General features: G+C 38.2%; 2 protein-coding genes across 2 annotated transcripts in view; one reads left to right on the plus strand and one right to left on the minus strand.

Moving 5' to 3' along the window:
- Positions 1-27,822, minus strand: part of LOC114946652 (uncharacterized) — a 342,831-nt gene that overhangs the window by 26,737 nt on the left and 288,272 nt on the right. The gene's annotated exons all lie outside the window — the stretch shown is intronic.
- The window catches only part of LOC114946654 (uncharacterized), a 155,601-nt gene continuing 137,982 nt past the window's right edge, over positions 10,204-27,822 (plus strand). Inside the window, exon 1 of the mRNA XM_085489875.1 lies at positions 10,204-10,223. The gene's annotated coding sequence lies outside the window, so the exon portion shown is untranslated. The remainder of the gene's footprint in view (positions 10,224-27,822) is intronic.

Below are 27,822 nucleotides of genomic sequence, written 5' to 3' on the forward strand. Positions count from 1 at the left end.
ACGGGTGTCGCCGAAAGCAAATTCGTTGTCCTCTCCTCCACGGTCGAGCGCGATCATTAGAGGCTCCCTTTTCGCAAAAGCGATGCGACTTAAGATCGCGAATGTCGCGGAGCATCGGCAACGAATCTCGAAGACAGAATAAATACCTAAGTATCGTGAACACGTGTCAATCGAGAAAAACCGAGTCACAATTTCACATAGATTTTATTTAAAAAAAATATAAATAACATCATGGGCGTCCTCAGGATTTTTTCCAGGAGGGAGGACATGATTAATTTTTTTTTTTCGTAATTTTTTATATATAAATTTGTTATATTAAATATGCAAATAAATTCCAGTATTTATTTGAAAGGAAAAGAAATGCTTAATTTTTTTATTCCTTCCAAGAGGAGGCAAATGTCCCTTCTTGCTTCCCTCTGTGGACGCCCAAGTTTATGATATAAATTTCCTAACGAATCTACGATCGCGTATTCTTCAAGATGATTATCGAAGCGCGATGATTCCCTCGGGGAGGCGAGTTCGCAGGAATCGCGCTTCTTGCCCGGTTTTAGACACAAAGAGGACGCAGTTGGCTGTTCCCGGAGGAGTCGAGGTGGTTAATCGGCCGGTTAGCGTGGCCGAGAGGGCAAAGAGGTTCGCTCGAAAACAATGGCCCTCGGTGTTGATGGCAATATTTTAATGAAGTTAGCAAGAGTTCCCGGTATACCAACGGCTCCCTCGTCGTAGACGCAATTCCAGAAGCGCGAATGCACCGGGGGTGGCGGAGATCCCCCAGAAAGAAAAAGAGAGAACGAAACGGGGATCGGCAGGCGCCACTCGGCCACTGATTTCCACTTACCGATATCGTCCCACAAAGCTGCCTTCATCTGCCAGCCTACGCGGACGTTCTCTCGTTAACCCAATATCCCGATCTCGCGCACTTAAACTCGCGGAAAATGAGCTCGGCGTTATCAGACATTCATATACGAACGGCAGAGCATACTAAAGATCGTATTGAGGTAATTGAATGTCGAATGTTATGTATAAAATTTAAATAATATATTACTCGCAAGTACATCTCGATTTCGCCGTTTCACGTTTGATAAATATACAAGTCGCCTTCTTCGACCAGCTTATATGACATATGACTTTATTACTCGTTAAAAAATGCTACGCGAGTGGTAACACTTATTCGAATTAATGTGATAAAAAAATATACAATTTTAGCTGATTTTATCTCTTTGATTGATTTGCATTTTTTTCTAAATTTGCCTATGAAATAGGGTTCGTTTTAATCTATTTGAATAGCAAACATTAGATGGGTAAAGGGAGAAAGAGAGAAAGATCAACGTCGAGCAATGATTTACAATGAGAGGCGGATGACGATTACCGTTATAGTCGTGTATCAATCGAAGAAGCGTGGTAGGATGAAATCACACGGGCAAACAAATCGTTTTGCATGCGTTCAACGGACTAGGATAGGATCAATGTGATCGATGCTTTGCATACGAAGTGAAAAGGCGCGATTACGAGAGAATGCGATTATCGGTTCGCAACAGCGACGAAAGCACTCTTTTTTTATTGTATGAAAAATGCGAGAGTAGACTGTAAATGCAAGATTTATTTTAGATAAAAGTTTATTTTTAAAATAAATCTCATAAATTAATGAGATACGGTTCACTTTTATTTTGATGTATATAATGTCTATAAAAAATCTTTATTATATAGTTCTTATGCCGAAAAAATGGCGAACTTTCGTGACACTGTGGGAAGACATATATTTAATGTTATTTATTCTTATATAAGAAAGTGAGAACGCGAGAGAGATTTGGCGCGGATAAAATTTTTCGCGATAACGAAATGTTGCGCGTTAACGATATCGAACGAGCATTATTGAGATTTTCCATTTTGTGTATTCGGGCCGAACTAATTAATTTGCCTCCAATTAATTACCAACAATTGCTCTCGCTCTAATTACGGGCGCTCGATTAGAATCTGCGAAAGTTACGACCGAACGGAACAATCTTAAGGTCCCGGCTACTCACACATGCGAGTTCTCGTGAATAGAATTACCCATGATAAGACTTGACCGCAAAGCATTCTCTCTCTCTCTCTCTCTCTATTATATATATAAATATATTGCTCCAAGTACATGTGAGTTTTAATATTTTGTAGCTTCATCTCTTTTTACATCTGCGACGACGCAATCCATCTCCGCCGCTTATAATCCGTGTCCTTATTTTCGACGTGGTTATCTAACAAGGAATCCGAATAAATTATGCAAAGGAGCTTGATACACTTAAGTTCGCCATTTCGCGGACATCGATCTTCGGTCGAGATCACGTCCGCCTCTCTTACGTTCGTCACGCGCGATCGTTTAACGACTTTATCGGATACTTTATTGAAGCCGTAAAGAGCGACTTATACCGCAATTTTCACGCAGCAGCATTTTCTAAAGGTCTCGACGTCAACTCGATTCTCTTCCCTCAAATTCTGCCACACGGTGTGTCGATCGAATTCGATAGCCTCGCGCTTGCTTACGTGTACGACGTAAATACGAGGCATTATACATACACATACACTCTTGTACAAAGTACATATGTGTATATATATATATATATACGTTTAGTTAGATGGACCAAACGTAGATAAGACTGTATAACAGAGGAGGAAGGGAGGAAAAGGGAGACGAAGGATGCAGGATCTCGTCTCAGAGGTTCTTGGGGAGGGATATTAAGGCTAAAGCTCTATCTGATGGTCTCTTCTCTTCTCTCCCATCGGGTTCTCCTTCTCTCTCTCTCTTCCTCTCGATTCCTGGCTTCGAGAGGGCGGTTTCGCGAGGGACGGTACAGGGGGTGAAGGGGTAAGGAGAGAAGAAGCCACGACTCGAAATTACTGCATCGATCTCCGAGCAGACTCTCGTGCTCCACCGACAGTAGAACCAATCTTGGCCTTAAGCCCGTCTTACGCGTCGCGATTCCGACCTTTGTCGACGAAACAATCTTGAAGATTTCGCGCGATATATGTATAACGCGATTTTGTACTATTTTTTTAGCGAGCGAGCGAATTTTGACAACTCTTTCAGAAATGCAACTCACTCTCAAGATACCTTACTTTTTTAAATATGTCAATATATAGTGCATTCACTGGTTCTTAATTCTTTGATATTTCTATTTTTCTAGTAACTTGAAGAAATTTTATTTGATTTAACGTAAAAGAAATTTCTCCATAGAGAAATGTGTAATTTTGATGCGAACCGAATGAATGTAATGTAAATTGGAATTATCAAATTTATATACGCGAAAAATGAAGAAACAGCGAATGCCCTGTACTCTCGAAAATAATTTCGAAAGATATTTATTTTTCGACAAAGAATTTTCTCTATCTTATATCAAATACTTTGCACGCGTTTTACGTCATAGTTTTTCATGTACAATCTATTATTCGAGGATAATGGACAGCGAGATTCGGAATTGTGTGCAAGGAACTATAATTTTCAGCCTAAATACGCAGTTTCGCGCTGCTTTTCCTCTCTCATCGGACTCGGGGTTTCTTCACGGGACAAGTTATCGTCGAAAGATAAGGTACAACTTTACGAGGGATTACGCAGTTTATGACTTCTCTTCGACATTTTCGCCGCGCACTCTTTCTCGTTCGTCTTCTGCCTCGCATTGTCCTTCGACCTCGCCTCCGTCTTCGCGTTTTACGCTCGAACCGTTCTTTTCGCGTATATTTTTCTTTATTTTTTCACTTTATCTTTATCGACTTAAGAGTGACCATCCTCTTCCGAGGATCTTCTTTCTTCTAACAGTCATTTGAAACCCGATTAGGTATATTGTAACCCTGCGATAAGGTCTATCTAGAGTTTTGAAGATAAAGTCAAACACATTAGGGATTTCCTTTCAAACCTCGATATACATATGTGAGATATGATACAGTGATTTATTTTTGATTGAAAAATATGTCTTTGAGCATATATACGACTTGAATAAATATTTTTCTAAAATTGAAATAAAAAAATGTAACCTCTTAAAAATAGGATGGGTACTTAAAAATTAAAAGTGAAAAAATGTAAAGGCTAATATAGAAATAAAATAAATTTCTATATTAATAATAAGTATTTTACGTATAATAATAATAAGGGATACTTGCACAATAGAAAAAAATTATAAAATCTCGCTTATAGACGCGATAACGACGCATGATAAAGGAATTTCGCGTCAAGAACGGCGTTATCACAAATTGAATTATATCCTCCGACTCTTCTCTTCAAGTTTAGCAGTCCGACTTTTGAATTAAAACGCCCATCGGGCGAATATCTACGACCCGCGCACCCTTCTTCTATCGCTCACAAACTCTCAGCAAAAGATATAAAAATTTAATTCCTCGCGGAGGAGAGAATGACGTGCCGCCGGTTTCCTTCAGAAAGATTCCTCCCCTTTCTTCCGTCCTCGCTATACTTTTTCCCCCGTTTTCATTCTCTCTCTCTTTCTCGCGAAGAATGCTCGTCATCGTGTCCACCTATTTTTAAACTCCCCCGAGTCGGGAAAGTTTTTCCATTCTTGCGGTCGTTCACGGGGCCGTTTAGGAAAATTTAACGTCTTGCTCGAGAGAATTCGAGGAATTTATATCATATCGGAGGATTTAAAATTTTGCAGTATAAAACGTCAAAAAATTAAATAATAATATATAAATAAGCGCAGAATCGTGTTTATATATATATATATATAGAAATGTGCGCGATAAATCTCGCGTAAATGGTTTATGAACGGTTACATCATTGATAAAGGCTATTCAATTAATTACTTATACGTATTAGAAGGTAATAACAGCTAGTTGTTATTACGAAACGCGTAATACAGCGTGCGCAACTTTTTGTCCCGCATAACTTCCGCGGCTTTAATTGATTCATCTATCGCGATATGTGTTCTTGCCGCTTCCGTTCGCTGCTTCGTTTTTGCGCGCGGTTAATTCAGCTCCCGGTCTTCATTTCTGCAACGTATTGCCGCTGACTTTTGCGTGAATCGATAGTTTTGCGTTCTACATACAGATAAGCCATCGAGCAAAGAAGCCTTGTAGAAGTCGTCGGCGAGAAGACTTCATAGTGGAGTCGTTTATCTCCTCTGGTAACGCCTCATAAATGCAATTAATAGCATTATCGATGAAAGATCAGCAGCGATGAGTCCGACGCAACGAGATGCCTGTTTCCTTTCGAAAGTTTTGTATACGCGGTGTAATTAACAAGTCCGATTCTATACTTGAAATCAAAAAAAGATTTCCATCGAGAAATATAACGTGTAATTAGAAAAAAATATATGTACGCGGAAAAAAAAAATTAGCTACCATAGCTAAATTTTAGCTGTTCATATATTACACATGAAATTTAGTTATCATGCTTAAATTTTAGCTATGACAACTAATATTTTTTAGCTATAACATTCTCCGTTAAACTATGGCTAAAAAATATTAGTTACCATAGCTAAAATTTAGGCACGATAACTAAATTTCAGGTTGTAATATATGGACAGCTAAAATTTAGCTAATTCTTTTTTTCCGTGTATAAACGAAGAAAATTTACTTCAGACTATAGCTTATTCTCAGATCTGAAGCGATCTTCATTTAATTCGATTTTTGTTCCGAATGAGCCAAACTCTGAGAAATGTATGCGATCTCCCGAATACGTTAGGGTTTTGTAAGGAACAGGCAATCTCTGTCTACGTTAGATAACACCGAGGGTGCTTGAGGACGTAGCTTTTCATCTTACTAAATCACATTTACCACTCATATTCCTATATCGCAGCATCCGGTGCATTACGACAGATTCAGACCTAAACAAGAACAGTTCACAGTTTGCTTGGAAATCGACCGATGGAAACGCGAAATTTGTTGCCGTCCCTTCCTGTTTGTTGATTAGTTCTCGGATAAAGTGACAATGAGCAGCGACAGATCGCAAATGTAATAAAAATAATATCGCTCTGATCAGTAACCCAGGGAATATATATTTTTTCATTTTTTGTGATAAATGGATCCGACAGAAGAGTTTTTTCCCATTTTTTTCATTTCTCTTCTCTTTCATCTTATCCAATAATAATAATAATAATCATAGATAAAAGCAGATCAACTTTGTTGAAAACAAGACTGCACTTATGCAAATATCGACGATTTAGAAAAATAGAGAAAATGAATTCTTTGTAGTATAAAGATTTATGTATAAATAGACTTAACATTTTTTTAAAGGAAGAGATGCATTTGATCTACGAGAATGTTAACAATTTTCTATTGCGCGTACGTATAAATTACAATATAAAATAGAGAGTAGACTGCAGACTCTTCTTTGGAGGAAAAAATTTCATGCTTTCGACTTTCCTTTGTCGATAATCCTATCGACCCATGTAATCTGTTCCTCGTTGCGAGAGGGAAAAAGGGAGTTTGCCCGCCGACTAGTGACATCACTGGGCCATACATCAAATCGTTATCAGCTCCGGTTTCTCCCTCCTTCGTTCGGAGGGGCTCGACGGAGGGAGACAGTTCGAAAAGAGATGGAAAAAGGGGGAAGGAGATTCTGAAAAGATGGAAAGAGAGGGCGAATGATGGACGAGGGTAAAGATGAGAGATGGGGCGAAATGGCGACGAGGAGAGAAAAGAAGAAGGAGAAGTCGAGAAAATATTTTTCTCTTAATCATCTCGCGAACTCGCGAAAGAATCGAGATACATTTTGGATATAAATACCGACCCTCTCGACTTGGACTTTTGCGAGACAATCGCTGGAAAATCTTTCGGAAAATATTTCTTCTCGTAACCTCTCGCTCTCGAGATTTCCAGGCGTCACGGTCGACGGTACAATTTTATTGCGGCAGATCGAATCGGACGGCGTCGTTGCATCCGCCCCTACGGGTGTCAATCCACTCCCGGGGGCGAAAGTCGAGGTAGGACGAGCAGAACGTATAACGACATGGGTGAAGAGGAGTAACGCGCAGGAAGAGAGAAACGGGGAGAGAGAACGGATGGAAGTGAAGGCGGGGATGGTCGGTATCTGACGAGATAAGGGCGCAATCTCTGCACCCTTCCCTACGCCCGGGTCTCTCTCTCTCTCTCTCGTCCTTGATCGTCTTCACTCTCTACATCCCTTTGGAGCGAGGGGTGGAAGAACTTCCCGTAGAAGGGGTTGAGAGCGAGATAGCGAGGGTGGCAGGAATGAGGAAGCGAGAGAGAGAGAGAGAATGGTTGCCAGGCAACGATGAGCAGGGCGACCAGCAGTATAGATCGCTATCCGGCCACCTCCTCAGGGGCGGGTTGTGTAGGTGGAGGAGGCAAAACCCCCTCAGCAAGATGGCTTTATTACCCTCCGTCGAGGACTCGACTCGCCGACGTCGCTGCAGCAACTTGGTCCTCGCTCTAGGAAATGACGCCGGCGTTAGTCCTCCTTGCACACTCGCACACACACACGCGCGTGTGTGTACGAACACGTGCATACGTGTGTACGTACATCCTCGGTATTACACGTTGTAACCGCGTGTTGTTTCCGCGTCTTCAAACCCTTCTTCAATCCGCGAAAACGCGCGCTCCTTCGTCGCATTTGCTTTCGATTTTGTCAAATCAGAGATACAAGGATTAATCGTCAATTTATTAACTAATTTTTGCTCCAAGGCTGTTCAATTAATTTTGAACACTCTCCTAGATTTAGCTTAAAATTTGCATTGCTACTTCTTTGATAAAAATATTATACTTGACTGATAAAATATTTAATAATATAAAATTACAATTTTCAATCCGCACAAAAATGCACGCTCCTTCGTCACATTATGTAGGATGATTACACTTTGCTTTCGATTTTGTCAAATCAGAGATACAAGGATTAATCGTCAATTTATTAACTAATTTTTACTCCAAGGCTGTTCAATTAATTTTGAACTCTCTCCTAGATTTAGCTTAAAATTTGCATTGCTACTTCTTTGATAAAAATATTATACTTGACTGATAAAATATTTAATAATATAAAATTATAATTTTCAATCCACAAAAACGCACGCTCCTTCGTCACATTATGTAGGATGATTACACTTTGCTTTCGATTTTGTCAAATCAGAGATACAAGGATTAATCGTCAATTTATTAACTAATTTTTACTCCAAGGCTGTTCAATTAATTTTGAACTCTCTCCTAGATTTAGCTTAAAATTTGCATTGCTACTTCTTTGATAAAAATATTATACTTGACTGATAAAATATTTAATAATATAAAATTATAATTTTTCGATCGATTGTGTAATTAATGATATTGATGGAAATATTCAGAATTTTTAAACATTGGATTTAATTTATTAATCTCTTCAATTAATTAAAAATTTTGAACTCTCTCCTAGATTTATCTTAAAATTTGCATTGCTACTTCTTTAATAAAAATATTATACTTGACTGATAAAATATTTAATAATATAAAATTACAATTTTTCGATCGATTGTGTAATTAATGATATTGATAAAAATATTCAGAATTTTTAAACATTGGATTTAATTTATTAATCTCTTTAATCGTTTAAAAATTCATGAATTTTTTTATTAGACACTGATAATAATTAATGTGTTTGAATGAATTTTTTATTAGATTTGTATAAATCCATGCGAAATATTAAATTATACAAATTATACAATGTTCCGCATATATACATATGTATATGCATATATGAATATATATTTTGCGTCATACATTGAATTTTTCATTTATTTAAAAATAATCTGTTTTCTGAGTCGAGAGCATAAATTAGCATTAGCACACAAATCAGCTATATCAGAGTGAAATTGTCGAGATTATTTTTGAATTTTTTAATTACGAAAATATATCATGGCCAACAAAATCTGATTTATACGTTTCTGTATTTCACAAATGAAAAATTATAGCACTTGGACGAGCCCTACCTGAAGTACTCGAGAAATATCGCGTTTTTGTTGGTCTAACACAAATAAATACATACACAAATAACGATATATACACACGGAATTCTCTTTAGAGACGTGATTTAAAAAGTGGAAGAAGGAATATTTACTTAAAGTGAACAAATAAAAAAGAATGGAAAGCACGATGCATGTACACTAAATCCTGCAGCAAACAAGTATTTATTGAAGTATAGAAGAAGAATGAAATCTCGCGGATATAAAACATATCGAATCGGCTAAAAACTTTAATCGAAGTCAGTTTTTGATATTATTGATATAAATAGTATACAATAGTATTTAATTTTAAACATTTTATGATAGTTAGTCAATTATGTAACGAACTTTTGACATTTGTACATATAATAATCTATTAAAATTTTTGCATATTTTATGCAAGAAAGTTATTCGATTGAAACTTACTTTAAAATCGATAAAGTGACGTAGTATTTTTATATATTGCGCATTCTACGAATATTTATCATATCTTGTATTATTTGTTTATATTTTATAATATAAGAAAATTACTTTAAAATCTAAAATGTTTTATGAAAGAAATTGAATCACCCAAAATCGTAGATAAAACTAAACTTTATAATTAAATTCCTATTCTCTGTTAATTTTTCGATTTCTATACTTATTATTTGATCAAATTAATAATTCGTCAATTCTTGCATTGTTTGTTCCAGGTGTGCACCGCGTATGATTAACGTCGGGAGTGTCGTACAAAGAGTTACGCGATCGTCATATTCTGTTAATTAATGCGTACGCGAGTGTAATTATGTGTTTTCGAATGTTTTTGCGAGTGAGTGTCCACGAAGAAACAACATGGGGTGAACGAGAAAGGAGATGGAGGCCTAAAAGGAGGCATCAGGCACCGAGATCGCAACCATAGGGTGAGTAATTTTATTTGTTATTTATGAAATTAATCATTCGTTTATATCTGCGACAGTTTTTTACACATCATTGTACAATATAAAGGATATAAAATTGTCTAGAATTTAATTTGAAAAATACGTAAAAAATTATAATGAAATATAATATTTTTGATTATTATTATTTAAGTTAGTTTTAAAAAACTTTGAGTCTTATTTGTTATATTTTGTAAAAAAAATGTATAATACATTTAAATAACATTGTAAAAATTATATTTTATTTTATCAAATATTTCTTTTAAAAAGTGCAAATATAAAAATTTAATTCTACGTAAAATTTTTATAATACTAGTTGTTTTATTTATTGTTTTATATAATATTGTGAATATATTTGTATTTTACAGATGAACAAAGAGTGAACTATGTTGCGCATCGAAATGTGAGTTTCTAAATTGTGTATACTATTTTAATCTCACGAGGGGTAAAATGGATCTGTGAATACAATATTATACACACATAAATACATATATTGCTTATGTATAAAAAATATATATAATTGAAAACTTATAATCTTTTTATGACAATAATTATTATTAGAAAATTAAATTTGCAAAATAATAACAGATGTAGTAATAGTAATATCAAAATTAATTAAAAAGCTATGTATTTGAATTTATTATTTACTGTATTAAAAGAAAAATGAAAATTCAAGTTAAATGTAATACAGATCCATTGACTTTAAAATGAAATGACAATGAGATGAAGGCGCAGAGAAAGAAAGAAAGAGAGAGGAAAGGAGATTAATATCATGATTTAATCTTAGATTATTATAATTGTATGCAAGTCCGTTTAGTATTTATTAGGAAATTAAAATTTTTATTTTACGATGTAGGGACGCATCACAGACTTTTTGATATTCGACTCGAGTATCTTGTCGATTTCCCTCGGATTCTCATTCTCTAATAATAAATTACGATAGCACAGAATCACGAATCTCATAATAAATATCGTGAAACGTTGCTTGTCGCGGAACTTGCTTGTCGTCGTCCTTATTATAGCAAGTGGAAACGTGGTTTCGGGAACGGCGGTTACAACTTTAATAAGTCTGCTCGACTTTGTGGCAGCGATGCATCCAGTCGAGTCGAGTCGCGTCGCATCTAGGCGCCCGGGACCGCGACGCTTCCTCGACGACGGCGAATTCCGCCAAGGCGCGGCGGCGGCGCAACACCGGAGATGGAACCCCAGACGTAATTTCCGGTTTCGACGCGACACCCGCGCGTTAGCCGAACCAAAAGACGATCGTTCAGCGAGCGAGATAGCCCGCGATAACTCGCTCTCTCTTTCTCTCGCTCTTTTCTCACCCCATATTCTCCCTATATCCAAGGATTATCTCTTTGTTTCTGCTTTCACCCTCGTAAGCAGAAACACATTTGCTAGTCGTCTTCGTCGTCGTAGATTGACGACAACATTACGCAAGATGGATTTTACTCTCTCAAGTAGCTCTCAAAAATTGCTCGATATTCGATACTCGAATTTAAGGGATATCCGGGAAGAAAATCGGGAAATCGAGATGCGATAAAATTGATTTAAAATTGAGAAAAAAAAACAGTAATGCGTTCTAGATATATCTCTTCGGTTTTCGCGTTAATATACTTGCTACAGAAGTTTCGTTGATAAAGATTTACATTCTGTAGAGAAATACATATCACGGACCGCGCGATAGTTTTTCTTAAAACGATCCTAAGAAACATCGAGTCAGTTTCGTTTGAGAGATCGCTAGATCAGCAGAGCATTGAGATATATCTCTCTCGGGATGGCTCGCCTAAATGGCTTTGTCGTGAATACGATTTTTACTGCTCGACATTTCGTAGAAGCTTCGAACGCCGGCATATGTTCGTTGCCAACATCCCATCATGAATAATAAGCGAAAGAATCGCATATGAAACACGACAACGCATATTCTTCTCGCTTCCATTCATTTATCACTATCATTTATCATATATAAATATGGCTCTGCTGAAGATTTAGACTACAGATTATATAGTTCAGCAAAAAAAAATATTTTTTGAGCATAAGCGAGAGAGTAATCATTTTTCATGGTTTTTTAAATATGACTCCTTTATATGTATATTTTTTCACCAATTAAATATGTTTAAATGGTTTTATGTAATGTGTCATTACAGCTAAGGTATGTATCTAATCATATATGGTTGGAGAAATTTTATTGTAATCATAATTAAGTATATTGTCAGAACTTTCAATCCTAAAAATTTGTTGTGTCAATTATATTAATTTAAAATATATACATATACATAAACGCACATGTAATATATGTATAAATATCAACATTTACAAAAATCTGAAAGTTTCTAACTCTTAACAATCACGATAATAATTCTGTCATTTTGAATTTCTTAATTTTTATATAAAATTCATAATTGAAAATTCTTTGGTAGATCCCTAATCTCTAATTCGCAACTTTTCTACAATAACAATTCCATATTTAATCATGAGTATCTTATTAATCATACTCAATACAATAAATCTCTTTCGGGGGTTGAAAGTCTTAACAACATACTTAATTTTAATTGTAATAACTCATTGATTGCGAGTAACATTATCTCATAAAAATAATCTTACATAAAATTCATCTCTGCTGCTCATTTTTGAGCGCGAGATGCTATGAATTAATTAATCTCCGAACTTGCACGACTCGATACATCTTTCGTAAAATGTTCATTTCGATATTCTTCGTTCTTTCGCGTGATAACAATAAAAGAGACGCCAGATAGAGATAGAGAGAACTCGTAAAAACGGGCGGCGGCTTCAGAGAAGTTGTAGGTGTGTTACGACTATATCAGCGAGCTCGTTCGTAAAACGTTGTTCAGATTTGAAAGGCCAGTTAAATTTAAAGCGAATTAAGCCCGAGCATTATAACGGCGCGTGCCAAGTAGAAGGGACAAACTATTCGAGGGGTGGTTGAAGCGGGAGATGATGGATGTTTAAATTTCGCATGTAATGTAACCCCTTCGCTGTTGAACGATTGGAGGTAAAGGGGAAAGGGATGCAAGCTCGAAAACGCTCGTCAAAGCAGTAGGCGGAGTGGGAAAGTACAATTTTTGTCAAGTTTTTTTTTCTGTCTTTCTTGACAAATTTTCGACACCGCGCGTGAGAAAACGCGATAATGCTGACGATAAAAATGCCGTCATTTTGTACATCGATTCCTGGTCCTTCTTTCTCTTTCGTTTTGTATCATCTTGTCACTGCGATTTTTTATTTCGCCGTTTGTCTTATTTCCGGAAATCAATCATTTCTTGAAAATCGATAAACAAGACGCGATTAATTAAGCTCTCTCACTCATCAGACTTATTAAAAAAAAAATTCTTCGCGATAGATAGAAAAAAAAATCGAAAGAATGATAAATTTGCAAGTACATATATATAATTATGTACATTGCGTTATTAAATCTCTACTTCTACATTCCCTAAATTTCCTCGTACGAAGATAGCATTCGTCTAGCAGTTAAGTAAGCCGAAATGAGGTAGACGACCGCTCTTGACACAGAGCTACAGCAGGACATAGAGAGAACGTCGTTCGTGACGTTTCGCGAAAAGTGCTCGCCTGTCGTCGCGATTCATTGTCTCGCGTGCGCGAAGCGAACTCGGCCAGCGACAGAGAATTTCTCATGGGTATCGAGTACGTACACAGTATACGATATTACGGTTGTTGCTGTCATAGCCGATTGGACCATTGAAATGGTAAAGAGGGGGCTTGGCAGACAAGCATCCCGCAGCTTCGGACAGGCACGCCTGCCACACGGAAGTAAACCCCCACGACACGTATCCCGCTGGATGCGTTTGTGTGTCTATTTTTTTTCTATCCTCCCGTGACAGCGCGATGTCTCTCCTTCGAGCTCCGCACAATGCGCGCCTTTGTAAGAAGCATTGTGTGCCCGACTTTTTTCACGAAAGAAGGATCATTTAAATAAGCTAGGAAGATTAAAGAATTTTTTGAAAAATACAAAAAAGATTTTCGCTGTTTAAGATATATCTTGATCGTTTATCGGATGGTCGTTCTACACTGAAAAAAATCCATGTACATTTACATATGGAAATTATTAGTTCAGAACTGGAAAAGTTACTTGCTTATCATTGTAATTTTTTTCCATTTGTTTTGAAATGAAAATACATTAATGTAAAAATACATGTAAAATATAGGTAAAATTATTATTTTTATGCAAAAATCATATGTAATTTTAAATTTACTATTTTTACTTTATTAGAACTTTATTTTATAAGTATTTATCTATTTTATTTATAATATTATTTTATAGCATTTATGCATTACTAACATTTCCTATGTGTAATTACATATGCTCAGTGAAATATTTTTAATCTTGAAAATATTTAAGAATATATTTCATATGAAATTACATATAATCTGTAATCTTCCATATAAGTATCAATATTGCATGATATTACGCTGGGTCGGAAAAAAAACCTAGCTTAATCATATAATTTTACATAAATATTTTTTTCAGTGTAGGAAGATTAAATAATTTTTTGAAAAATAAAAAAAAAAATTTCCGTTTTTTAAGATATAACTTAATCGGATGGCCGTTCTAGCACGTGTGAAAATGTAACTGACGACATTAAAGATCGCTAAATCGGTTTCCCGAAATTAGGGCGCGCGCGAGATTATTATCGGCGCTGAAAAATCGCAATTGCAATTTTTGAGCGATCATCGTGGCGCCGCCCTTTCCTTCGTCCCTTTTGACGCGACATATTGTCGTTATAAAAATGACTCGTATACTTGGAATATTTCACACGCGCAACAATCCCTCGTCCGGTCCAACGTCTCGCTCCCCTGTAAAATTTTTAAACTTCCAAAAGGGTTGTCGCGCGCCCGGTTTAAGTTACTTATTTATTAACCCATCAATTTATTAGAGTCATTGTGTGGCACGCTTTTCTTCATACGTTGTATGTATGTATGTATGCAACAGAAAATTTACTGCGAATTTTGTTTACATATCAGATAAATAAATTTAGCAATCTAACAAAATTTCTTTGAAAACTACGTTTATATAGGACTAAATTTCTTCGATTTTCAAACTAATTTCAAAGCGATAATGAATTTCTCTCCATCATATCGAGTTATCGAGATTTTTAATGACAATTTCGATTGGGAGATTAATGGTGAATTTTGTCTCCATCGCGATCGTATAGTATACGCGTATTTATGACGACCGACGGACCTTTAGTTCATTATCTACTTAATGGAGCGAGAATGAAGTCGGAGCAATGCTCACTTCCCATGTCGGCGAACAAAAAGGAATGCTCTCGTCACCATATAGAGGGTATGGTATCGCGCTCGTGCACCATAAACTGTTGTTATGCGAATAGAGAGAGCGTGTGCAAGTAGGTACGCGATGACGACTGATGAATGACCGTGGTCGTCGATTAATCGCCATGGTCGTGCCAACCGAACTGTGAGTAAAGTGCCGGCAAACAACACTCGCAGCCCTTATTGTGTTAGAGGAGAGAGGACGAGATGCGTGTGTTTTTTCACGGAGATTCGGTGTCCCCGATTGTGAGCGTGAATAAATTCTTCGCGACGCGTGTGAGCGCGCATTTAATTAAGACCGAGAAAAGATAGAGACCCTATGTATCCATCCCTTTACAAATCTCTCTCTTTTTTCCGTCTCGCCCTTTTGCGAAATACACATCCGCGATATACGATGTTAAAATTCTTCTTTCACTTTTATAAGCAAATTCTTTCGAAACAAAGGTAAAACTGTATATGTATAAAACATTCTAGATAAATGAGAGTTGACTTGAATGCAAAAGACAATAGGTTTAATTACAAGGAATCTTGTGTAGTTTGTAAATGCATAACAAAAATTAATTTAAATGTTAAAAATGTTAAAGCATTAATTGTATAATATGAATATATAGAAAGGAAAGGGAGAAAGAAAAATCGCACGTTATGAGGCAACAAATATACAAATATTTAAGGTAGCATAAGAAACGCAATAAAATGTGGTGGGTAAAGTAGCCAGTTAGAATACAGTTCAGAATTAAAATAAAAAAATAAAAAATTGAAAAGAAGTTTTCGAAGCGAAGAGAGAAAAGGAGAGAGAGGATATATAATAAAGAGGCAAAGCGCGTAGAGCAACGACAACTTAAATAAATATAATAAAACAAAAAAAAGGTTCTGATATATAAATACAAATTCAGGTAGAAAACGAGCCAATAAAACTCAGGCACAGAAATTAAACGCAACAAACTGGTTTTAAAATTCTTCTTTATTTAATTCGTATCGAATAAAATAAAATGATATAAATTATATAAAATAATTGCGCAACATAAAATCAAATTTCCTATCTGAATTTGTAATTAAATAAATATAAAACAAATACGGATTTATAACTGATATATCGGTGTCATCGGATTCTTCCATCAATTATATCTGCTATAAAAAAATTAGAGATGAAAATCGCGTTACATCAGCGCAGGAGTAAAAACGGTCGTCGGAAAAAGAGAATTAACGCGTACGCGAGTAAATTCTAGAGGGAACGAGAGAACGCGTCGAATTATATTATACAAATTCCACGCGGAGGGATAACTTTCCCCCTTTTGGCGCGGTGGGTGTGTTTGTTTTATGTCGGCAGATCAAATGGGATTTACGGAATTTACTAGGTACCCGCTTCCCGATGCTATTAGCGGATCGACTCGACACTCCGTTCCCAGGATATATTTATGCGCCGTTAATGCGCCTAATGATTCTCTCTTAGGCGTCCGCACGTGTTACGAATATGATTATTCGACGAGTCGAGGTCGCGAGCAAATCTTTTTCCATCTTCTGCCGGTTTGTTATTATTTTCGGACCGACAATACACATCGCGATCGTTGAAAGATCGCGCACACCTTCATGTCCCGTCGCTAATCAGGGTGTCTAGCCGCGTCCTTGAAATCCTTCAAGTTCTTGAAATTTTCTGGAATTTTGTTTGATCTTTAAAAATCCTAGAAATGAGCTTAAATTTTTCGTCTTTGATTTTTTTCGTTGCTCTTAAAAATTGAGATTATACGAGTAAAAAATATTTTATCTTACTTTGTAAATAATACTTACAATATTACCGAAAAATATCGCCAAGAGGATTCTCTTAATTTAAGATGATATTCTTAATTTATTCTTATTTTCAGAAAAAAATATACTAAAATTTAGAGAAATTTCTTAAATTAAGAGGATCCTCTTGGCGCTAAGAATACAAATTTTTTCGGTGATCTTTTCATTTAGGAGTCCAAAAAATAATCTTAAATTTTATTTGCAAATTTTACTAGACACCCTGCTAATGCGAGTAATTATATTTCTTAGTCCCTTCTGAAACGGAAGCGCCTTTATCCATTACAATAATAATAATAATAATAATCGCGTATCGTACGTTCAGTGCAACCTGCCATTAACGACGCGACGACCGGGATAACTGGTTCAATCAGCTGGCTTTTTGGCAATCGATTCGACGGACGGATCGCGAATTTAATCGCCAACAACAAGTTATATTAGGTCCTCGGCCTCGATATCGAGCGAAAGCTGCAAGCAGGTGAGATGCGTGCCGTCTCTTGAATATCGAATAAACTCGTGTACGTGTATGCATATGTGTGAGACTACAGGTGCATTTACGAAAATCAATCTAAACCCTTGTTCGAATCTCGTAAGAAAGCCCCCGCCATCTTCTTCCCTTCCGTTCCAAACGTTTCTTATTAAACAGATATATAATTTATTATAATTATATATAATTATAAAATATTTCATTTATATATCGAAGAAATATTCATTTTTGCTGGCTTTGTGAAATAGTTGAATAAAGAAAAAAGTAACAAGAATAATAGTTTAAATAAATTGTTCCTTTACACCATAATTTTGCAAAATTTATAGTTCAAGGCACATAAAAGAAATTAACACATACTAAAAACAAAAAATATATAGTTCCTTTTTATAATTTTAATCGCAAATTTATAATTTATGCTAGAAAATATATTTTTAAAATAAACACAATTCTATATTAAAATGTTGTATGTAAGAAAAATTAAAATTATATAAAAATCAGCAGAACATGACACGGGCCTTCGAAATGGTTTGTGAAAAATCACGCGAATAATCGCAGGAGTTATTTCTCGATCTCGCGGACGGTCGACTCGTTGCCAACAAGACGATCTCCAAGTTACCTCGCATTGGTCATGCGTCTTGTCCGTTTTTTTTTCTTCTCTCTTTATGCCGGAAACAGATGGGCGCGCGCGGCCGAGATCATTAGGAAGAGATTAGAGAGGTCTCTCCGGAGAGAGAGAGCCAATTAAAATTTTCGTGCCGACCAACCGACTCTAGATTCGTTACCGATGCACATAGATATACACGTGTACGTATGTGTAAGTACGTAAGCGTAATTACGGGATTGTCGCGAGGACGACACCGTCGATCACGATACGATAATATCGATCGTGTCGTTAGTCGTAGGAATTATACGGATTTCTCGTTCTACCCCTTCGTATCTCGAAGCGGAAACGCTCGACTTTTATCCTCTTCGGGGACAATTCGCGAGAATCAACAAGAAATACAAGGAAGATAATGGTCAATATTTTCTCACACCTGTTTCCTCTCGCGTTATTATACCTTGTATGTTAAAGAACTATGAGAGACATCGATTTCAACTTTGAAGAAATTGTGAACAAGAGCCTCTGTGTCTCGATCACCTTAATTAGAGCATTATATTGGCGGGATAAAAGTAAAACAAACGATTTTGCTACGCGAGGGCCCACGTTTGAGAGGGAGAAAAAGCCACTTGTGAACTATGACGGACGCTTAAAGGGACGGTTAACTCGAGGGTCGCGGGATGCTGGTTATTTAATCTTTAATCCCGACACTCGAGGGTGACTCCGTCACCGATACCCCAGATTTGCGTGGCGTCAGTGCCCACCCTATGAAATCATTTTCGGGGGTTGTTCCGACGCGCGAGAGTATTCTCTGATCGATTCGTCGAGCGAGACCCTCGTTTCATCTCGTCGCCCTCGCAATTATCTCGATATCGTTTTGTCTATAAAATATCTATACCAAAGAACAAATATTTTGCGCGCGAAACTTTGCATCGGCCAAACTTATTTTTTTTTACCAATAAGACTCGATGCAAATATACAAATATACATTGTATATTTGCATACCTACTTATCTATTTCAGCTTTCAACACGTAGTCATCGAGTCATTGGTTTCACTGGTTTCCACCCGATTTAAATAATTCAATAATTAAATCAGAGTTCATAGTGCGTGACGGATTTGCAAAAGTCTTGACGTCTCCCCGTCGATCTATTAAAGGCATCGTCCGATCGATCGATCGATCTGATCCAGTTGCCCGGCGAGTTTCACATCTCGATAATTCTCGATGTTTGCCGCATGACTTAATAGGATCTCTCCTATGGTCATTCGTCTGCGAATCGCTTTGCGCGACTAGTCGCTATAATTACGATAGAAACGATCTGCATATCCCGGCCTTCGTGCGGGAGGAATCGATCGAAGTTGCGAGATGCTGAAGAAGCCAAATAACAGCTTGCGCCGAGCGGTTCCGCGCCGGGATTGTTATTAAAGCTGAATTGCGACTCGCGCGAATGACGCCGAGATTTACGAGAGTTTACGCTCACTTCCTGTGCGTTCGGAGATTTACATGCCCCGGATTTACATTCGCGCGCGATTGTACACAGTTTAATGCGCATACAAGACCGTCGTCGTCGAATCTCCCCCGGCCGCGTCATCTAATGTATAAGACCGAATACGCGGCTCGTTAGGTATTCCGATAAGAGAAATCGCGCGATTATGCGAATCTGTTAATTAGAGACCGCGCGCGCCTAACGACTGCGGCCTGGGTTTATTTGAGGAACGAGATTGCGATCGCGCGCGAAATGCATGAGCTATGAAAACGCCGGTGCATGGAAACATAGAATTCGTTTTTTTTTCTTCTCCTTTTTTTTTTTACACTTGTTATAACTTCGAAAGCGCGCGCTCTTCTCACGTGCACAGGAACTTTTTGCCGACGAGCCAGCTCGAATCCTTTCGTTACGTTAATTGGAATGACGTAATGCCGCATGATGTGCGACGGACGTGAGAAAACGAAAGTGTGTGTGGGTCTTTTCTCTCTCTCTTTCTCGTTTGTTACATTCGTTGTGTGAACTGCCTATGTATCTTCTATTTTCCGCGTTTTATGTAGGTTCGTATATCTTCTCTACTCTCTTAAATGGAATCGCTGCGTATTAGCAGCTGAAAAACAGTGAATATGGTATAGTCATTGAGGTTTCATTCAAGTTATAAGTATAGCGGTGCAAATCAGTGAAATTTTATTGAAAGAATGAGAGTATAGGCTGTTTGAATGAAATATTTTAAAATATATTTTTTATATCTTATTATTATACCTGTATGAGATATATATAAAATAGCAATATATTTTATTAAAGAAAATATCCGAATTTTCGTGACTAAAAGGTTAAACTAAGTGTAATAGTATATAAAATAAGCATTAAAAATTGCATCACTGAAGATCAAAATGAAATGCTCACTTTGCCATCTCTTTAATCAATGACACTTTCAATGAATTTTTTCTACAGACTGATTTAGTTTATATTCTCTATATTCCATTTTGTTGAAACTATATCTCGCGACCGCGATACTACACGACTCTTGTTTAACAATGAACAGATACTCTGACATTTCATTTCTATTTCCGACGAATATATCGCAAAGTCAAACAACTGCATAATTATCTCGGCGCTTCCTCGAGTCATCGGGATTATCTTTCGCGTCGGCGTGAGAATCTCGTGATTTTAAGGGCGCGACACGACGTCGCGTCGCCGCGATCAATAAGCTTACAGGATAATAAGTATAATCGGATGTCTGGATGGCTCGCGTAACGAAAGACGGGTAACATATTGTCCTGTTAGGGATCCTGTGTCAAAGAGAGAGAGAGAGAGAGATAGGGGGAGTTCTCTATACAGTAGGGTGGCCCCGTTTCTCCACCGGCTTTTCGCGGGACCCCCCATGGGAACATTTCACACCGGTAACCACCGCAAACCCCCTCAGTAGCCACCCTTCCTAGTTTTGGTTACGCAAAGTCGATTTAGTCGGGGATGGTTTACTCGCTGATTTATAACGTATGGTGAACCGTGCGTGCGCAAAGTATCGTCTTTATCGTTTTCGCGCGAGAGGATCAGGACGACGCGTGTCTGGAAGAGGCTGGGCATGCATTTATTATCGCGATATATTGTACAATCACTCGGCATGGAAATAGCGTCGTTAACTTGGGAGAATGATTGTTTCTCTTTTTCTTTTATTTATACATATACATATATACAATATACATATATATATACACAGGAGAGTTTAAAATCGCGAGATGAACTGGTCGTAGGTTTTAGATATTACAACGTCGCGAGTATATAATATTTCTACGTCCGATGACACGGTTTATGCAACGCATTAATAAACGTCCGCGGTTAATAATATACCCAGGGTAGATTTATCTCGGATCCGTGCGATTTTACATCGCAAATCGGACGAACTTTTAATGAAAACCTCGCACACGCGATTCTCTCGGTTGCGCTGGCGACCTCGTTGCCGCGAGGAACTGTCGCATAAATCCTCTTCCGCGGAAACTAATCCTTTCTACCGATAGGGTAATACCTATTTACCTACCTACCTACCTACCTACCTACCTACCACCATATGCTAGCTACATATGTTCGTCGCGACTGAGTGTTGCCGGTGCGTTTATTAATTAGAGGTTTGCACGGCGAAGAAGATGGGAAAGGAGTCTCTCGCTTTTACCCTCTCTCTCTCTCTCTCTCCCTCCACTTCTACGAGGCACGGCATGTTGTTCTTGGGCCGAGATGAAGATACTAGAGATAGGCGGACTCGGCCGTACATAAATCGTTGGTCTAGCGAGCGAGACGCTAGGTGAACGCACTGTGCACGCACGCACGCATGCGTGCGTGTATGTTGCGGCCGCATTGTTAAACATTGCGCCTACGATGAGATGTATCTGCCCGCCGGCGCTTTCCACCCCCGCCCGACTGCGACTCTGTATGCTCGAACGACTACCTTCGCGGTTACCGACCGTCTGATTTTCTTCCGAGAGAGAGAGAGAAGATGTAGGATGCCTCCGGGTCGCGCCAACATTATAATCCTGAATACATATCGCGAGTTTGTTACAGAGATCTCTCGCGTTACGCGGTCTTTAACGTAATTTATTTATGACACAGAAAGAGAGAGACAAATTTCGTTTACAAGTCAAATTGATTTGAAGGGAAGAATATTTTAATCAACTCTTACAAGATGCATTTTGACATTTGGTATATATATTATATATATACATAAGCGTGGGTGTCCACAGAAAGGAGCATTTGCCCCCAATCAGTAAAAAAATATTGCTCTCCTTTTAAATAGACATAGGAATTTATTTGCATATCTCATAAAAAATATTTTAAAGAATTAAGAAGGAACAAAAACAAAAAAATTAATTAATGTAGAGTGTCTCTGATGATTAATATTTCTCTGAATATTTATAGTAAAAAAGAAAATCAATCAGACGAATTATTAAAATACACGTACGTAATTGATAAAATTATACATGAGATGTGCATGATATACTTAATTGAAAGCCCCTTATTTGGTGCCTCACAAAGTGGATTGTTGTAAGAACTAAGAACGACTCGTCAAGTTCCACAACGTCACCGGTAGGTGTTAGATTTTGGCGTCCTTTTCTTTCCAAATTATCCCACAGAGATCGGCACGTGCCGATCGCACCCCACTGACTAACGGCGTGCATAAAAGTCCAGGGGGATTGTCACGAGATCCCCACCTACCTTCCCTTCGGTTTCGAACTGACGGGATGAATTGACGCAAAGTCACCGACATCAACCTTCTCGAGTATTTGCTTAGGGCGCGGCGTTTGTTTCTTTAGGATCAATGGTGATTTGTTCTCTCTCTCTCTCTCTCTCTCTTTCTTCCTTTCTCTCGATAGCCGCTTTGCAGCTCCCGAGGATTTCGTATCTGTTTGGAAATCTTTCGTCGCCTCTGATAAAGTTAAGTATAGGGCACACACGTGTAGCATTTGTGCACAACCGAAGCAAATATACATGAAGTCAAATATTATGAGTAAATTAATTCTACTTAATAAATTACACGAGAAATCCTTGAAGGTACATTCGCAAAATTTTAAATTTTTTAATATCAGATTTGACGTGACGATATGATTTTATTATTTTTTTTTTTTTACATATACTCATCTTCATTATCATTTCTCAGATAACAATCAATTTCCGCTGACGGACATCCATCTTAAGAAACTCTTATATAAAATGCGATAATTAAAACATGTTATATGTGCAATATACATAGTATCGATAATTTTATTTAAAACATTTTTTTTCTTTTAATTATCATACAAGTTAATTGATATACGACTGATACTTTATTAGAAGAGAAAAATTTTCATATTTGCGATATTATATAAGAGTTAAAATTAATCCAGCATCTACTGCCCGAAAATTCATTCTACCTCATTCTAACTTGGTTATATATTTAACTTTACTTAATTCTTGTTTCGAGTATAAGATTAGTCTTCGGATTTACGGTTGAGATATCGGGAATTCGTGTAGTTTTAAGTTTTAAACTGTAGAGGCCTGTGCACAATGCGGATGTCTCGGCGCAAAACGGCCAAGTTTCTCACGAAACCGCGCTGCCGGGATGCGCTTTCTAGCGTAATTCCGCGATTTAAAGCGGCCAAGTTCGTCCCCGCGTTAGGACGGTGCGCCAAGTGTTCCCATATCAGGCATGCAAAGCTTGATGTATCGACGCTTTATGACGACGGGCGAAGGGCGCCGAACACAGACCGCCCAGCCCTCGAAGGGCGAGCGTCGTCTCTCGGCGCCTGCAAAGTCACCCTAATGGCCGGATTAGTTTCTGATAGCGACTGAGAAGCCACGTTACGCGGGGGAGGTTCCTGCATTCATGACAGATTTACCCTTCTTGCTTTTCTCTCACACTTGCTGGTACATTTCTATTCATCTCTGTCCTTCGCTGGGACACGACGAATTCATTTTTGGATTACTTTTGTATAAAACATTCTATTTTACGTGAAATTCACAGAGAAACTTGATGCGACACAAACGGAAACAGATATGATTTTACATGGAACAAATAAATAAAAAAATGTAGAATACCATTTTTTGGACTGTGGTTTTGAAAAATTAATAACATATTACTTCTTCAAACTTGAATAATTTCTAATTATCTGGTATTATACATTATTGACAGTGATTATTAAAATATATATAAAGAAATACAACATTTCTCGACTGATAAAATAATCTTCATCTAGGTTTATTTTAAAAGCCATATTTTGAGTAACTTAAATGATTTGAAATAGCGTTAAATAGATACAATGAATTTTTACCTTACTCCATGTTACTAATTTTGTAACAGTCAGAGGTTGACTGTTTCATTCGAATTAAAAGCACGGTATTATTCGCTTCTCCGAATTCTATTCCATGGCTTCGTCTTTAGTTTCTCGTGCTTCCTCGGTCGGTTCTTGGACTAATAGCTCCAGACGTTGACCGCGTCGAGTCGATATCTCAATATCTCCGGATGGAGTTCGAGAAAGGCGCGCGGAGCGATAGAACACTGGAGACCGGCTCTTCGAGATGTATCTCGAACCGGGATCTCGCGTTGCTCTCCGTTTAAGAGAGCCCGGGGTCTTCGTCAAGTTGCCGGACGGCCCGGAATGGAATCATCGATCGAACCGAGCGAACCTTTCAATCATGCGACACCTATCAACCGCGGGGCAGCTCGCGGTGCTCTCAAATAAGACCCTGCATGGGTCACGAACGAAAAAAAAGTGCTCGCGATACTATCAGTGATTCATGAGAAACATTGGGATATATATTCGGTTCGTTCCGCGTTGTGCTCGCGATGAAACGATGCCGGTAATCTACGACATCTCGCCCGAAGATATAGATAAACGGCAGAATTCGCGGTCTGAAAATCTACGGGACGAGAATATCGAGGCTTATAATTGCGACGATGAAAATGACCGTAAAGATCGTCGCGTCATTTCAATCATACGTTTGACATTTCACGTCCTGTTTCGCGAAGATTGGATTTTAGCCTGGACATATGTTTTTTTCATTATTGAGCACTTTGATAACAATGCTGGATCAATTTTAATTCGTAGCAAAATTTCTTTTGTACACATTTTTTTAATCTTGAAAAAATACACTGTTAATCTCCCACGGACACTGGATTATTCATGATTTGATTTGAAGAATGTTTTGTAAAACTTATGCGAAACAAATATCAATAATAATATTTAAAAAATATTCTTCTATATATGCGTGTTGCATTCTTTAACATGTTTCTTTAAAAAAAATACCATTTATACGCATAATAATCGAAAGAAAAGAGAGGAGCAGCATCATCCCGAGATTATATAAAATTCTAATAAAAACGTCGACGTTTCGCCAAACAATCTTCGAATTATAGACGATTAAAGCGAAAATATTGAGCAAACATTTAGACCATAATTCCTTGTCTCTAATTAAAATCTGCGCGGAATAATATAACGCTACGGTACAGTGCGGGAATGACGGGATGACGGTGACGGCTAAACGATAATTTCGAGTCTCGAGGCGAGACTCTCCCCGGGTTTCTCCACCGGGTGGAGCGTGTTCCGCGAGCGTGAAAAAGATCGCGCCGTGTCACGCGACGTGTTCACCATTCTCATTGGCTCGACCTTCCGACCGAAGATCGTGAACGCCCTCGCTCACGCACGGTTCTCACGTGACCGGTGACAATATTCCCAGCCACCATTTTCATTCTCCGTCCCCTTTTTTTCGCCTATTTTACATCGCCATTTTACCGTCTCGCGTCGCAAGTCGGGGACCGGCTGTCAAATAAACCACCTCGCAAATGTCTCGCTTATGTTAAGCATCTCGCGAGCGAAGAGTTCGGTATAAATTAAACGTGTAATAATTTTTTTATATTCCACGGAATGTCTTTATATTAATAAAAAAAGCCCGAGAAATTTTATCTCATGTCAGCCTGAATAAATGGACATTACTTTATATCCATATATAGATTTGTATCGTGGAAATCTGAATTCGCGAAAGTTGCGCGAAAGGACTGACATTTCGTTTCTTTTAGATAGAAGAAACCGAAACCTTTTCCGCGGGCTGAATCGAGTTCGATCCGCAATTATTCGCCTTGGGAGGGAGCATTATAAATTTCGCGGGCGCAATCGCTTCGCGCGATCTTACCGTGCGCGCATGTGTAAGAGGAGGGTGGGTAGTATGCAAAACGCGAGAGCGGCAGATATCGGCTTAAGCATAAATTCCTCAAGCGTTGTGACACACGTACACCGCGGCATAATCTCTAACTAACGGCGCGCGATGGCGGGGATGAGGAGGAACGAGAAGGGGGATGGGAAAGGGCGGAGAACGGGCGAGAGACGGGTTGAATCTGCGCGAACCGCGCAATATCGTCTCAGATTTATGGCCCGGTGAAGATAGGCCGACGCGATACTCGTCACACGATGAATCGGCAACGACGACGTTCATCGGCTGTGCGCTCGCTCTGCGCTCGCTCGCGCGCGAGAGACCATCTCGATCCTAATTGCCGAAATTGCCCTCGCGGTTATCGGCTGACCGTATCGGCCGAAGCTCTATGAACCGTTTATCGTTCAACATTGTTCGAGCGTATCAAGCGTCTTGGATGATTCTTCATTCGTGTTTCGTATAAACCGAAAAGCTTCGACAATGTCGCGGAAATTATCTCTCTTTCATCCTTTAGATGAATTCTCTTCAATAAAATCGGGGAAATTTTTTTTTGAAACAATTAGGGATATTATATAACTGTTTCAGTCAATATGTTCTCTATGAACCGTTTATCGTTCAACATCGTTCGAGCGTATCAAGCGTCTTGGATGATTCTTCATTCGTGTTTCGTATAAACCGAAAAGCTTCGATAATGTCGCGGAAATTATCTCTCTTTCATCCTTTAGATGAATTCTCTTAAATAAAATCAGGGAAATTTTTTTTTTTAAACAATTAGGGATATTATATAACTGTTTCAGTCAATATGTTCTTTTAATGTTTGTTTATCTGAATTGTTTTAACGCTACATGCGTTTTATTTTACTTACAGTACAATTTAAAATAAATAGGACAAGCTTTAAAACATTTGCCTAAGTATATGATTGTTACTGATATATTTTAATGAAATCTCGCTAGCATGAATTCACTGATTCATTTTAAGAGAGCAAACAAACTTTTAGTATTTTTCTCCTTGGACGACGTTAAGAAAAATGAAGAAATCTCTGTAAGAGGATGAAAATGAAAACATTAGACATTATAATGCACCGCAACAGACGTTAACGTGCATACGCAGCGGTGCTATGTAGATTCGCTTGCAGAGATCTCTTCGCTCCGCAGAGAGAAAGAGAGAGAGAGAGCGAAACGAAAGCACCCGTGCAGCCGCTGTCTTCCGGGGTGGCTTATTACGTCAGTTACTCGTTAACGCGCGGCTTACGTGCCCCCGTGCATTGTGCCGGCCGTGTGTGGGGTCGATAATACAAAGCCGAAGAACGCCCGGAGAGGACACTCGACGCGAGAGTGCGCATTGTCAGGCACGCGCTGCCACTACAGAGACGCTACAGCCGCATGGCACTTCCCTCGAGTGCACCGCATATGCTGCGAATCAGTTGCGAAACCTATCCGACCGATTGTCCGGACGATGTATTTATTTCGCGAACGAGGCGGAACTTTCCTCTTCCATCGCGCAAGTTGCACTCCCAGCGAAAAAAGTGCGATCAGGCACGGAACGACTCTCTTGTAGGAAATTAGTGTATCATCACTGATTCTATTTCATAAAGCGTTTAATAATATATCTATTTTTTTCCACTGATATTCGATTGTCGCTCGGCGACCTAGAAGTTCCGTTAGATATCCTTT

The sequence above is a fragment of the Nylanderia fulva genome, unplaced genomic scaffold (genome assembly GCF_048542155.1).
Source record: "Nylanderia fulva isolate GAGA-0341 unplaced genomic scaffold, ASM4854215v1 Scaffold9, whole genome shotgun sequence".
Classification (NCBI taxonomy): domain Eukaryota; kingdom Metazoa; phylum Arthropoda; class Insecta; order Hymenoptera; family Formicidae; genus Nylanderia; species Nylanderia fulva.